Source organism: Symphodus melops (assembly GCF_947650265.1).
Source record: "Symphodus melops genome assembly, chromosome: 9".
Taxonomy (NCBI): domain Eukaryota; kingdom Metazoa; phylum Chordata; class Actinopteri; order Labriformes; family Labridae; genus Symphodus; species Symphodus melops.
In genome coordinates, this window is record NC_136699.1 from 2360826 (window position 1) to 2376294 (window position 15469).

Consider the following 15469-nt stretch of genomic DNA (forward strand, 5'->3'; position numbering starts at 1 on the left):
AAACTGACTCGTCAAAATAAAAACCCAAAATCCATGAGGCGCAAAACAAAGTAAACAAACCACAAACAGACTCCAAAAGACAACAGACACAGAAGGCAACAAAGACGGACGTGAGGTAATTAGACACAGGTGAGACTAACGAGACAGGTGAGGACAATCAGGACAATCACACAGGTGGGAAACACAAGGAGCAAAGAACACAAGACCAGAACACTTGAGGACAAATAAAAACCCAAAACTGACAACACCGCCTAAACCAGATATTACAAAATAAAACAGGAAACACTAAAGACTTAAAACACAACACAGAAAATAAACTTACAGGCAACATAGAAGGACGCAGGAAAAGAAAACTAAAACAAGACAAAACACAGAACCAAGCCATGACGTCATTATTTGTATGTTGCTTAAGGCCTACTTGTGTTTTGGATAAATTAAAATTAGATTCTTTTTTTCTTAATTTTCATTTCCCAGTTCTTATCTTGTGTCGGAATCTTGGCGTTTTGAAAAGCCCTGGTCGTGGATGATTGACAGCTGAAGGTCCTGATGGACGGCTGTCTGCACACCGTGGACTGTCAGACAACATGCTTCACTTTAACAAGGTAAGTAAGTGCTTCTTTTGCTTCTTATTGTCAGCTGTTGGTGTCCTCTTGGCTCTGTTGTTGCTTGCAGAGCATCATGATCTTGTTCGGAGGCTGCTGGCTGTTTCACCGCCTCAAATGTGCTTTTTTTTGTCAAGCTCTTTATTTCTGTTTGGATGCTGCTGCTTTTGATATTTGTGCACGTTTGTTTGCATTGGAATTAATTGTTAATGAGCTTATTTGTCTGAGGCTAAGCTCATTGTTCGTTGGCTGTTGTTTGGCAGGTGCATTATGATGCCTTCATGCTGTGTGTTTACATAGTGGAAATTCTAATAAATAAAATTAGCTGTGCATATTTCCCCCTAGGTTTCTTGCAATTGTCTGTTGCAGAGGTTATTATTATACAGTATCGCCTTTTTCTATGGTTTTGAAGGCAATTCTTTTAGCATTATTTTCCAGATATTTTTTCTTGCTGCACATGAACAGCCGTCTGTCGATTCATCCATAAAAGCACAAGCTACTAATTATCCTCTGCGTAGGATGCGTCTCGTGCATTTCAGGTGGATTTCTGGCCTTAGCTTGTTCCTGTGATTCACTCGATTATGTGTTAAAGAAAAGTCTCACAGTAGCTAATCTGTACTTTATAAAGAATATATTCTGAACAATAAATGTCATCAGGCGTTGTATGTAATATGATTTTGAGTGGCAAGTTTATTATTGTCACGGCCTAGTCTAGTCTATGCCGGCAGGGGGGATGACGTCAGAGCCGTTACATAATGATAATAATAATAATAATAGCTTGAATTTATGCAGCACCTTTCAAGTGACCGAAGGATTCTTTACATCAGAACATACAAACGACAGAAACGCATTTAACCAAGTGTGAAGGTGGAGTGTAACAGGCTGGTTTTTAAAAGTGATCTGACTGTTTCTGAAGATGTAGCTGGCACACTGAAGGCTGTGTCCCTGACAGTCTGCAGGTTTGTGAGGGGAACGGAGGGCAGACCAGACCAGTCTCCCCTGAACGGAGGTTCTGGGCCACGTGGAGACTTATAGGAGGAGGAGGGGGGTTTTGTATATGACGCAGGACTCGACTGGGACCCAGAGAAGATGGATGGGGGGGGGGGGGCTTGTGTAGGTAAGAACCATGGCAGCTGGGTTCATACTGGTGGAGCCTGTTCAGGAGTTTTCCAGCTACCCCTGGAGCGGTACTCTATTGTAGTAATCCAGTCGAGGAGTGATGGAGGCGTTTTTATGATTGCATATTCTGAAGACATATTATTTCCACTCGAGTTGGCTGAGAGGAATGAGTCGGACAAACAGAATGATTCAGATGGTTATTATCCGTTTTCAGATGTAAAGAAAGTTTGTTCTTTGTATTTTCATGAAGGCAGCGTTTATGATGATACAAACTCCCCGTCAACTTCCTGCTTCTCTATTTCCTGCTTGATTCATTCATGTTCTGTGAAAGTGTCTCATGTTCAAGCCTGGTATTATTTTATTCAATTTTCTGCCTTTAATCAAGGAAAACATGCTTGTAGCTTGGGGATCAATAAAGTTTATCCTCATCCTTATGTGTGCTGCGTTCACAGCAGACGATTATCTTCAGCTGTAAAAGAACGACGAGTTTGACATCTGTGAGAAGAGTAGCATGCATGCTACATGCTAAATGCTAAAACCTGCAGCCATTCTTCATTTAAATGATCGAGTGATGCTGTTGTATGTTAGGGTATCTCTGCTGTAATTAAACCCGCTGACGCTATCAGTCAAAGTGAACATCTTTCCGTCACACTTTTACACTTCAGATTGTACAGGTTGCATAATGAAGGAAGCGGTTGAGTGTTGGTGATGAATCCGAGAGAAAAAGCGTCTGATTGCATGTCTGACATGAATGTTGTGATTGTGGTAGACGGCACTGAGCTCATATCATTCAGTCATCTGGAAAGATGAAGAGATGGAGGTACTGTGTTAAACCTGATTATAGGACAACCGCGCTTTTAAAGACATTTCAAAAGCCTGATAATAATGATCACATGTTCTATAGAATTGAGGAGAGACGCAGAAGTGGACCGCTCTCTCTTTCCTCTTACCTACACCTGCTAATCATGTGTGTGCAAGGCACTAATGAACCCAATCATCATTATCTTAAATTTAGCATCGTAACTCCGCCTCCGTTGTCGTTTAACTTGACCTTCTTTTGAGCCTCTTCGTTGTTCTGGATAGTCGGTGTCTCCCCCTGGTGGCTCCTCTTGGCACTGCAGCTGTGAGGAACAGGCTGCCTCAGTCATGACCGCTACAGATGAGCTCATCTGTCTTTTTTTTTTAGGAGTGTTTCAAGGTAAAAACTTTTGTATATTTGGACAAATTAAGAATTTAATGTGATTGATGAAACACGCTTACTTTAAAATTCCCGTGACAGGACGGCTTCCTGTGTCCGTCCAAGCCGCCTGCAGGCTGATGCTCCCTGATATAAATGTCAGGGATTTTTTTGTTTTATCTTTTCTGTCAAAGCTGGATTAAACTTCACATCAAGGCAGACTGGTGATACAAACAAAAAGTCTTTTATTATTATGAAATCAGATTCTGTTAAACTTCTCAAACACACCACAAGCTGTCATGTGTCCATTAACTCGTGTCACACCCGTCAAACGACCTTTTCTGCTGCTTGTTCTCCATTTAGAGGCTTTAGATGTCATGTGACCTCTCATACAGCAGGGGGAAGTGGAAGTCCAACGAAAGCACCTCCTCCTCCTCCACTCTCCCTGGAGATCAGCCGATCAGCTCTCCTGATATTAGTATTCCTGATTCCAGCCTTGTGTTGTTTTCACCAGCTGCCCACCAAATATCTGAGTCGACGTGTGCATCTAAACGGTGTCCACTTGAGTTATCTTGAGGACATTAGCGTCCGGGCGGCCGCTTTCACACAACATTAGGCGAGATTGCGATAATATTACATTTACAGCCTCATCATCAGTTACTTCTGATTATCTGACGCGAGGTTCTGAAATATTAAAGAGAAGCCTGTGATTCGACGACTGTCGCCCGAGACTGCAAATTACTTTTTCAGCAGTATGTGAAGGAGAGTGACGGGAGGAGATGAAGGACAAAAACATGAAATATTTACTGTATGTCCCGCAGCACAAATTAATTACCTACCTAACCACAGGATCCTATTTGTCTTTACATTTATAAAAAAAAAAAAAAAAAAAAAGCCGGCGGCAGCGCTGAGTCGAACGGATCAGAACAAAAAGTGCTTCGCACAAATGTCTCTGTCACTCAAATCTCGAACATGATTGAGCGTGGCAGCTAGTTTTTGGCCCGGCTGGGTTGTAGTGATGTGAAAATACAGTAATGTAATGTCAAGCTTTAGATACTGTTTTGTCTTTTATGCCATGAGGAGGGAGGAAATGTAGAGGGAGGTGGTCAAATTGACCCCCCCCCCCTCTCAGGGTCTGTGATGTTGTCCAGCGATCATAACCAGCAAGGAATAAAAGTCAGGTGACTTTCTTTCTTCCACGGGTCTCCTCCCGGTCGCTCTCAAAATTTGAGAAAACCAACAAACGTTTGGAAGTTAAAATGGTCTTTATGAGCTGCTGCAGCAGAGAACACCCTGCAGCTCTCAGCATAATGAGGACACATTATCAAACATGGCTGCAACTGTTTACGGAGCTGCAGTGCTTTTCTGCAAACACTCCGTTTTTATTACAGCGCACAATCAGTAGCCGTACAAATCAACACGGGATGATTAAATATCCTCGAGATTAATTAAGCAGAATATTGCAGTTCTTCATTTTACACGTTCTCGTTCGATTGCTTCTCGCTAAGACAACCACACAGGCTGAACGCGGAGATCAGATCCGGATGTGGCGGTTCTGAATGTTTTGGGTGATTTGAGGGTGAAGTGTGAGGCAATTACATCAACGCACGAGCCGTGTTAGTCACGCCACATTGCTCCCTCGATGCTGAAATAATCACAAACAGCCCCTTCTGCCCTGACACGTTTGTAAAGTGCACGCACGCAGGATGTGTTGTGGCCCTGCAAGTACAAACATTTACATTGTTAGAAATATCATCGTCAACATCATCGACCTTTATTTAAGTCACCGACGGGATCAGTTCACGCGGTATGATTTGATAAATGCCGATTGCTTCCAGGTGTCTTTCAGGATGTCATTGTGCCAGTTTGATACGCTGCTCTCTAAAAGTATGTGTGAGGTAGTGACACACACACACACACACACACACACACACACACACACACACACACACACACACACACACACACACACACACACACACACACCTACACACACACACACACACACACTGGGATGTGAAAAAAACAAAAAAAAGAGCGAACAAACAAATCATGACGGACGAAAGTCAGTGTGCAAACATGATTGACATCACAAAAAAAAAAAAGCAGACTCACTCAGTGTGCAATGACCTTTAACCTGTTAATGGCAGTTCCCATTATGTGTTAGCATCGAGCTAACAAACTGCTCTACACCCCGGTACATGAGTGACTGATGAACAGTAGTTTTTTCCCACAGTGCATGCTTGATGATCGCCTGTGTGACCTTCCACTTCATTATGTGTTGGCTTGTTTACAGCCGATTATAACCTTACTGCACGTCTTCAGCTGTAAACACGTCCTGCGTGCGTACAGCTACACATTTTATGTTGAAGAAAACCTGTTTCGACAGAGTCGGGTTCTTTTAGATTTTGTCCTAGTTTGTAAAAACTGGACTCTAGTTTGGACTAATCAGCTCCATCTTGGCTCCGGCATCACCTGCCAATCAGCAGCAGCTCATTAGCAGAGACTTGGCTGACTGTTGCTGCCCCATAAAAGCCTTCTAAGTCATGTTTAGTTTATTTTTCATGCTTCCACTTTAAATGTAGGTGTGCATGTACGTGTTCGGGAAGAGATCGAACCCTCTCTGCATTTTGAACCGTGTGACTGGCTAATTACAGCGTTGACATTTTGCAGTAAATCCCCGCGTTAGGAGCAACGAGTCCACAAACAATCTGACAACTTACAGTGGTAAACACATTGACGTAAAATGATTCACCGTATACCAATAACTTGAAACGTCCTCTTGCGTGTCTTTATAAATCAATGAAAGTGAGAAACATGTTTTGACTGCAGCTTCGCTCATTAACTGTCGACAGCTGTTTAGTCGACTCAAGTGATGCGACTCTAATTCCTTATCAAATAATTGACTAGATGAGAAGAACAATGAAGTGTTGACGATGATTGAAGCCCCTCAGTCTGCTCTGGATTATTTGTTGTCTTCGCTCGGTTCAGAGAGAAGCAGTTCAGTGAACACGAAGTATCCGGCGCACCATTCGACCTTGACTCCTGCACCTCAAGGTCAGTTTGCAAATATGAAACAGAGGAGTGTTTGTAGCATGCAAGGCAGCGACTGCTTGGGGCCCCAGACCAGTAGGGGGCCCCCAAGCACTGACAAACTTTAAACCACAGCATTGTTTATTATTTATTTGTTTATTTGCACCAAAAAGACAATTACACAAGTAAGAAAACATTAAACAAAAAAATAGTAAGTGCGGGAGAGGTTAAAAAACCATCGCCTCAAAGTGTGCAAATTTTGCAATGACAGTAGGAGACCTCCCTAATGGGGCCCCATCTGACAGCACTCACACTCACTGCCCTGCTAAGTGTGTCGTGCGTTATTGCTGGGAAATTAAAAACAACACTTGGCTTAAAATGTCAGTTTAAAGGAGCCACAGGCCGGACTCAAACCTGGGCCGCTTGTCTGAGGACTATAGCCTCCGTACACAACCACTAGGCCATCTGCGCCGGAAGAATTAGAACTGTAATGTTCAAACTGCAGCCATCTGTGACATATGTTTGAACTTTGACCCTGACCCGGTCTCACTCGGCTCACTTTTTTTTTTTGTTCAGGGACACATTTTTTTGTCTTGGCGAAATAAAGTTCAGCGAACATTCAGTCATTGTAATTTCTTGCCATGTTCCATTTAAGGGGATTTATTTAAACCTTGTTGGGCTTCGGCTGTAACAGCAGAGAATTGTTGTCTTGTTTGTTAAAGACAATCGCGTGTAGGAGCCAGCCTGCAGTCGTGCTGCCAAAGTTGGAAAGACAAACGACCCAAATTTTGATATGGTACCTTTCCAGCACGATTTGGATTCCAGCAAACCCCCCGCGGAGCGACAACTAACAATGTGCAAAAACACAACAGAGACACACACGACGCTCTGCCAGTGTGGACGCAGGCATGTGGAAAAAGCTCATCTTATCTGTAATGCTGCTGTCAGCCGTGACCATGATAAGGTTGGTACATTTCACAGAAACAGCGAGTGTGTAGAAGAGCTCATTAGTTCTTAAGGTTTTTTTTTCCTGTGCATTTACTTCAGTCTGACCAGCTGACACATCCATGTTGCTTAACGCTCGCATGTTCCCCTTCCCCTGTTTGTTTGTTTTCGGGGTAAAGGAGTGCAGTCACGCTTCATTAAGAGGAAATGGAGAAATTCCCTCGACACGTTCTATTCTTAAGTTACACACTCCAAGACCAAACATCGGAGCCAGGAGCCGCTCCACGAATTACCCGCATTAGAAACCATCAGCTTCTCTTTACTTTCAGAGGCTGGCTGCGAACGTGTTGCAAACATATTGCAGCAGACATCCTCAAGATGCCGGAGAAAGATAGAAAATGACTCCATGTGCGGCAACTTTTGTCTATTTTTAACTTCACCAGTTTACAAACTTGAGGGAGAAGAAGTGAGAAGACACAATTTAAACTCAATAAAGACGCATGTATGTTCCTTATTCCTTTGTCAAGTTTCAGTTGTGGGAAGTAAAATTAAAGGAGCAGTATGTAACGCTGACACCTAGCCATTAAAATGTGTACTGCAGTCCAGATTTGAAACATTGGCGAGAACAAAGCCGAATGACAAGAGCAACACATGTCGTAGTGTTTTTCTGTCAAAGATAATATCCTTATCTAAAATCCTGCAAGCTACCTGTTGGAGGCCCCTGCACTATAAATACATGTGGATGTCCTTGCACAGCTTTGCACGCACAGTCACCACAGCTGCAGAGAGCACAGATGTTCCTATAATCAAACTTGAGCCTTGAGTGTCGCCGTGTCTCGATGGAACGATGATGCTGCTGGTTTGTAACTCGACAGTGTTTGACTTCTCTGCAGTTACCTTCCACCCATCATGCACAGCTATGATTTCTTGCAGGATTCCTCAAACAAATCGCAAAGAAAGCAGCTGCCTGCGAAATCACAAAAAACCACAGAGAGATCCATCGAAAGTCAATTCAAGGAATTTCAGGCGAATAGCTCTGACTTGATGATGGCTTAGTGAACTGTAATGTCTGATTATTAGTTTGCACTCTGCCTGCTTAATGAGTAAAACATCAGCGCTGCAGTTTCACCTCAGTAAGTTTTCAAAGTGGTACTAAGTCATCCTGAATTGTATTGAACTTCTTTTCCGACTCAGAATTCACAACATCGACAAAACCTTCCCATCCATCGTGTGCTACAGTGGCCTGTTAGGGACACTAATTGTAAACGCGTGCTTTTGATATGCCTGTGAGGACAGAGTTGTTATTTAGAGGGAGAAGCAGCCTGGGTCAGATTCTGAAATAACAGCAGGTAAACTGAGAGTTATTGGTATTGATCAGCGTTTCCCCTTCAGGTGTGTTACACTCAGTTTGTGCTCCGGTGCAGTAAATATCAAACATATTGCCTCTTGAAGGAAATGTAATGGAATCCGAGACTTCATTGATCCGAGGTATTAAACGCACGAGCTCCATCTTAAATATTTACTTAATTCCAATAGATTTTTATTCGAGCTCCAATAACGCAGCCTTTACTGCTCTTTCTGTTTACACGCATGCACTCATGCATTTCATCTCATCATCACATATCTGAACCAAACAATAACCAGAGGACTTAAATCAGACCATTTCTGAAATCTGAACACTTTCAGCGAGAAGCTTCAGATTTATATTTTCACATCAGCCAATGAGACATGTGCAGTGTTGGACACTTAAAAAAAACAGGTTATTTACATGTTTTTATTTGAACTATTTGTTGTTTTTAACATCACATGGCCGTTTACTGAAACCGTTTTCAACCAATAGCAGCTGGAAAGCAATGTGCCATTATTTGTGTTTTGGCTCGTACTGCAATGAAGCTAATTGTAGCTGTTCAGAAGTGGGAAATGGACTTGAGCTACTTGCTATGTAAAGTGCCCAAAACATGTAACTCATCCCATTCATGCTCGCCGAAGCAACATTGGGGGTTAAGTGTCTTGCACAAGGGCATTTCAGACACCTGGCTGCAGGGGGATTAAACCCCCAACCTGCCAATAAGACTTGAGTCCAACTGAAGATGTGAAAATCTTGCGTTTTTATCTTGCGTTTTTTCTAGAACTCAACTCTTCCCTCGTCTCGCCTCCTATTTCCTTGAAGAACTCCAAGAAGTTTTCTCCCACAAGCAAAAATAGCCACCTAGCTCTGTTGTTTGTTTTGCAATGTGGTGAGTAGTGGTCCCCCCCCAGCGAGGACTGTGGGTAATTAGCCACTGGGGCAGCAGCTGAAAGTCACGGTCTCCCTCAAAGCTGTCGTCTGTTGCATGCTGATAACATTGACATGTCCTCCTCCTCGCGCCGCATTCAGCTGCACGCCAGACAATGGGAGGGGAGCGGAGAGGAGCAGAAACTCACAGGAAAGAAAGGGATGGCGAGGAAGACATTGACGGATGACGAGGGGCCCGACCTTCGCTCATTAGTGAGGCGACCTTCTATAATCGATGAGTGGTGCAATTGAAGGCGCAGAGACCCAGCTGACCACAGTCTGGCTTCGGAGAGAGACGGATCGAGGAGGGCGGCTCGAAGAGTCTCTCTCAAACATTCGGGCTGCATTTTCTTCTTCACTGTCATGAGTTATACCTCCTTTTTTTTTTTTTTTTTTACATCCCCGTCTTTTGGCAACTTTCTTTCTGTATGATAATAAAATCTAAATCATCGTTCCCTGAAAACGTCTTGCTGATATTACCTCCTCCTAGCAGCCATGACGATGCTGCTCGGTCTCCGTCGCGACGATGTGCAAAAACACACCTTCGATCGCAGCTTATCCTCTTGATGTGAATAAAAGAAGAAAGAAGCATCTTTGACTTTGCTACTTTTTAATTAATGAACAAGCTTTTAAGACGTCTTCATGAGGCGCTCGAGAGTCTCGTGTCTGAATGAAAATAAATTAATGCCGGATTGATCGCTCGCTTTTGGAGGATGGTCAACCTGGAGACTCGGCTCGACCCGGCTCGACCCGGCTGCTCAAAATAAAAAATGTTTTACACACCGGCATGAAAGAAACGGACCCAAGGCGATGTGCGGTGGGGAAACCTTCTGTGAATCCGTGCAGTATAAAAGCTGTTTTATTTATTTTTTATTGTATCCAACTTTAGGGAGCAGCACCTGACCTCGAAAGCTGAATGGCTGCGACCTTTGCCCTCTGTCAGCGTGTCCTTCGGTGTTTTGTGCTGAATGCAGGAGAATCAGCATTCATGAACAGTTCTGTTAACACCGTCACCCATGATTGTTGTGTCAGTATAAAGTTTGATAACTTCAGTGCGCTTGCTGTGTGAGCCCTTTTAAAAAAGTCAGCTGTGTTGGCCCAATGAAAGCACAGCGTGAAGGTGAGTAATCGTTAAATAGACCTGAGCTCATACAGCTCCTCTCGTCTTCTGACTACCTGAAGCCCTTTTCACACAGCAGGTCACACCTGCACATTCGACCACATGGGGCGTGGCTGCAGGAGCGGAGGAGTGTACCTTCGACCTTCTCCCGACGGAGCCACAGCTGCCTCTGAGTACCGCTGCTCTGTGGCTTGAAAAAAACACAAATACTTCTTGTCTTCAGTTTGACCGGACAGTTCATACAAACCGTTTAAAGCAAGTGTGTTAATAGTCCTGGATTTAAGGTTTCTCTTCAAATCAGCTCCAAGGCCAAAGGCTTTTAGTGATCCGAGCACATTGTTCAGACTTCACCTGATGACCTCTGACAGACTGCACAGCACTCAGCCAGTCTTACGTTGATGACGTGTTTCTGTCCTCCTCTGGAAACATGAAGACGTGAACGAGCTGTGATCAGATCAGAAGGAATTCCTCGTCACAATCCTCATTACTGCGATGTCACTAAGTCGGTATGTTTTGAAATAATTTGGACTGCATACTTCTGTTAAGCTATAACAAAGTATTGGGCTTCTCCCAGACTGTCAGTAGCCAATAATTGTGAATTATTACCCATCCCTGAAGATTTATCCAAAGCTGCACGAGGGCTCTTCATCGAGGTATGTTTTCTTTTCACAGCCCCGGAGAGAAGCCTGTGATGAAGGGCTGAACAAATAAATCACTGCAAATTTGAATGACAATTAAAATGCTCGAGTGCTTTCGGCCTCGCCGCTCTGCCACGAGAGACGAGCGCATCACGGCGTCTACTGGGGCTGATGATGAGGAATGTTCTCGCAGGCGTGCGCGGCAGCAGACGAGGTCGATCGAAGCGGTGATGGCTCGTGATGACATGGAGTGAGGTGTGGAGGGATCCTGTGTGCTGCAGCAGTAAGACTTTAAAAGGAGGACTGATCCGGATATTCTCCGGACCAAGCTGTTCACACATGAACCTCACAGCTGGAGACGTTTCCCGTCAGACGGGAGGAGAGGAAGTAGCGAGAGTTCATTATATGACGCAATAATGACAACATTTGGGCTTTCTATCAATGCTACATGCAGCTAAACGAACTGGTTAAAACTGAATGCAGCCGTTTAATAACATGCTTTACTCTGCAGCGTGCAGAAGTCACAGTGTAGAAACGTCTCTCCCCCCTCCCATCTGCTCGAGGTGAGAATATATAATAAAGTCAAAGAGAGAAATGTGGTTGTTTGTCTTCATGCATACAGCTCCTCCTGCAAATCAGACTTTCTCTATCTAGCTGGTGACTTTCCTTTTCCTCTCTCCTGCAGCGTCCAATACGATTGCATGCTTGTTCTCAATTAGGCAAATCAGATGATGTCATCATTTAGCGACTTTTAGGACGGCTGATAACGACTTCTCTTACAGAGGAGAGGAGTGTGAAAGCCTCATCAGTCAACAAGTGACCAAACCTGAAAAAAAGCATGAGAGAGATATCTCCTTCAGCCTTTTCAAGCGCCGTGGACAAATGTTGAATTCATGCAGCCTCCTTTTATTCTGGCCCTCGATGAGCTGCTCTGTAACTTGGAGAATGTCAACAAGAAGTCCTTTAATGAGGTCCGAAAAGTCGGACTAAATGGAGACATTAGAACGATCCCTGTGACCTGTTATTTTGAAATCCGCTGGTACGTTGTTTGCCTTCGGTGTCTAGACGGCGATGTGATTAGAGGCAAGGGAGTTGAATCTATTGACCTCACCCTGTCAAAACACTGACATTTTAACTATATGGAAGTGAAACTATATGCAGCTTACGGCACTTAATAAAGTCTCAAGTTGACGCTCAGTGAACAGGCCCACGCAGATAACTTTTCTCATTATTACTCAGACCTTCCCTCGAGTGGTTTTTTGTCCACATTTCTCTCCTTCCAAGGATGAAACTCCTCTCTCTCTTTCAAAATTACACATTTCAATGTTTTCATCCATGAAATGGCTTAAATGTTTTTTTTGACTTTCATAGCATGCCGTATCTCCACAGTTCTGTTGTTCACGTCCAGCTGCCTGCCTTTATGAGCCCTGCACGCACTGACGAGTTCAAATTAATACCAAATAGAGTCAAAGTAAATCTACACCTCTGTCCTCTGATTATAACTTCAGTATTTAGTGAATAAAAATCCTGTACTTTTCATTTTTAAAGGTGGTTTCACACCGGACCTGCGTACGCCTGCCTCCAAAGTCCTGCTCATTGGATCAGCATGAACACAAACGAGATATGAAATCCACCGTGCTCCAACAAGGAAGTAGACTGCGATGTGGCGTAATTCGACGAGGCTCCTGCCGCTTAAAAAACAAACCGTGGTTATCAAGCAGCACGGGTTGTTGTGTCCTGGAGTAGGAAGAGAGTCGTTGTTGGTGTCTCAGAAATGACAAAAACATCCACGGTTGGCAGGATGGACTCACTCTGCGAGTGGTTTTCGTGATTGCCTCTTCCTCCTCTTCTTTCTGCTCGATTGCAGGCGTACTGCCCCCTGCTGTATCGGACTGTGTACATAATGCATGATGTGAACGCAGACCAGCGGGGGAGAGGGGCGGGGGAGCGGTCGTGCCTTTTGCAAAACAGCGTGGACAGGTGAACTTGATTTCCATTGAAGAGGAGGAGATCGGGCCGTCTGAAGGACGTCATGCTCCCAACAGTTGGTTTTTGTTTTTGTGACTAATCCACATGAAAGGTTTGCTTGATATCGCCGTCAGCACTCAAACTGACCACTGCGCATGCAGAGTCTTCTTGTCACCTGCTTGTAAAGATGTTCAGGCTGCAGGCGAACACACGCTGCTGAAACAGCAGCACGATGCCTGAGGCGGACGCTCAATCACAGATTTGCAGTGAGTGTGTTCCCACTATCAGCAGCCCCTCGCCGCAGCGCTCATGAATGCCTCGACCATAAATACGGACCGTTAACGGAGCTGTTTATGCTTCCTTTGAGCGACTACACCTGTAGCACACGCAAGTGAAATGATGTGTGAATCACAGCTGAAGACCGGGAGCTTTTATTTTATTAGAAGTAACAATCACAAGGCTGCTCTTGTGGACTAAATGCAGCTTATAAGATCATTAGAAATGGCTGAAATGACAAATAGGCAACACGACTGCAAGCCAGAAGTTTACGAAGGAAAGCATCGCTCTTTGCGTACGTCAGAGGATGGTACGTCAACCGTTTGGTACATTTTAAATTGATTTATCAGGAAATTTAAAGACATTAAAAAAAGAAATTTTTTTCTTGTATTTTTAGAGATAAATGTTGCAGATAGAAAATACATTGTAGCGCTTCATATTTCCAAAACGTTCAGATAAAAAAAAAAGAGAATAGAAAAATAGAGGGGTGGGCAGAGAAATGGCACGACATATGGAGACTTAGTTACTGTTAGGAAATAATACAAAGAGATAGTGACAGGCAAGGCTGGTGGCCAGCCAGACCGCCGGGGCAGCTGGGAGTTTTTGGATCTGGACAGGTCTGACCGGAGTTGAGCAGCATGGGAAGCCAGCTGTTGTCCACCACCTGTCACCTTCCACAAAGGAATGTAATAACACCATGTCCCCCCTTTGGCTCTCTGTGCCCTGACAAATGTAGGCTAATCATCCAATCACAGCACTCAGACCTGTTTCAACTTTCCCCGATGAATATGAAAGAGTGTGAAATTGACTCAGGTCACCATGAGGATTAGAGATCAGGCCTTCTGTGTTCAGAACAGATCTGTGGTGGAATTGCATTTCCTGTTTTAGAGGACGCAGTCCACTAGAGGGCGCTGTTGTTTTATAGTCAGACAGGATGGACACATGCCGACCGACGCCACCTGTTTGTAGAGACGTGTCGTCCGAAGTTACGACATGCAGGTGGCGACGTGTTGATGCCTCCATCGTCGGTAAAAGAAAAAGCTGCCATGTTTCAGAACATGTGGGTCGCCTGCAGGCGAAGCAATTTACAATTTAAGACATTTCTTTCTGAACATCTTGTGTCTGCTGCATGACTTCACTCTTTTCACTAAAATACACTTTAAATACGTTCGTGCGTTGTTCAAGTATGTGAAAATGCAAAAGCATGGAGCTGCAGTTAAAAACATGTATGACAGAGAGGCGCTGGATGTGTCGATGTTACCTTGAGTTGTTCATGATGCAATGATGTTGTTTTGTTTGTGTCCATCATGAAGGAGGGAGGTTGTGAAACAAAACAAGACGCTGTTTACCGTCGCACCTCTGCACATGGAGTCGACGTGCCGATCAAATGGACTACTCAATAATTGACCACGTGAACAGAAAGCTTTTGTACCAGAGCTGTGTGAGGCAACACACGAGCAATCGCCCCGAAAGGAAAAGTCACATTCAAGGGCTTGACTTAACCAACAAACAGGTGGTCGCTGCAGAGCGCCCTTCTCACCTTCAGGCTCCTGGAGGACGTTGGCATCCATGGACCGGCTCTGCGACAGACAATAAGATCAGTCTGACTTCACGTGAGTCATGAACACTCGAGACGAAATCCCTCCTGGCACGCAGGGAAGCCTGCCGTCAGCAGATCCTGTCGTGGGCAGTCAGAAAAACAAACAAACCAACAAACAAACAAACAGTAGGATTCTGCTGGTTTGTTTGATTTGATTAAAAACCACGGCTCCCACATCTGGTCCCTGTGCTTCAGAAATCACTTCCTATAAAATGGATGGTGTGTTTTTTCCCCCCCAGGACCAAGTGACTGATCTTGGGAAAACCCACTGGACACTTTTGAGATATTTTGGTTCATTTGGCCGCTGTGAGTCTCCCTCTGCTGATTGGATGAATTCATCCGTTGAGTACAGACTCATTTCTCCACAGGAAGCTTGCACAGATCTCTTTATTCACAAAGGACACAGATGCAGCTAAAGGTCAAGAGAGGGGGTCAGGTTCAGATCTAATTTTACATGCAATTCGAGAAGGAACAGCCGAAGCTTGTATAAGCTGCAGCACAGGAGAGAAACAGCCTTATGTTATGTTTCCAGCCTGAGACCTTTAAAGCTCTCAGGCTGGAAACATTTGCATTCTTCATACGGAGGGAAATGTTTACATTAGACCAAAGCATACGCATTTGAATTCATGTGTAATAGGACCCTTTCTCCTGCTGCACATTTCTCATTATTTCATAATTTGTAAATAATCTTCTCCACGTTGTCGGTGCAATGTTTA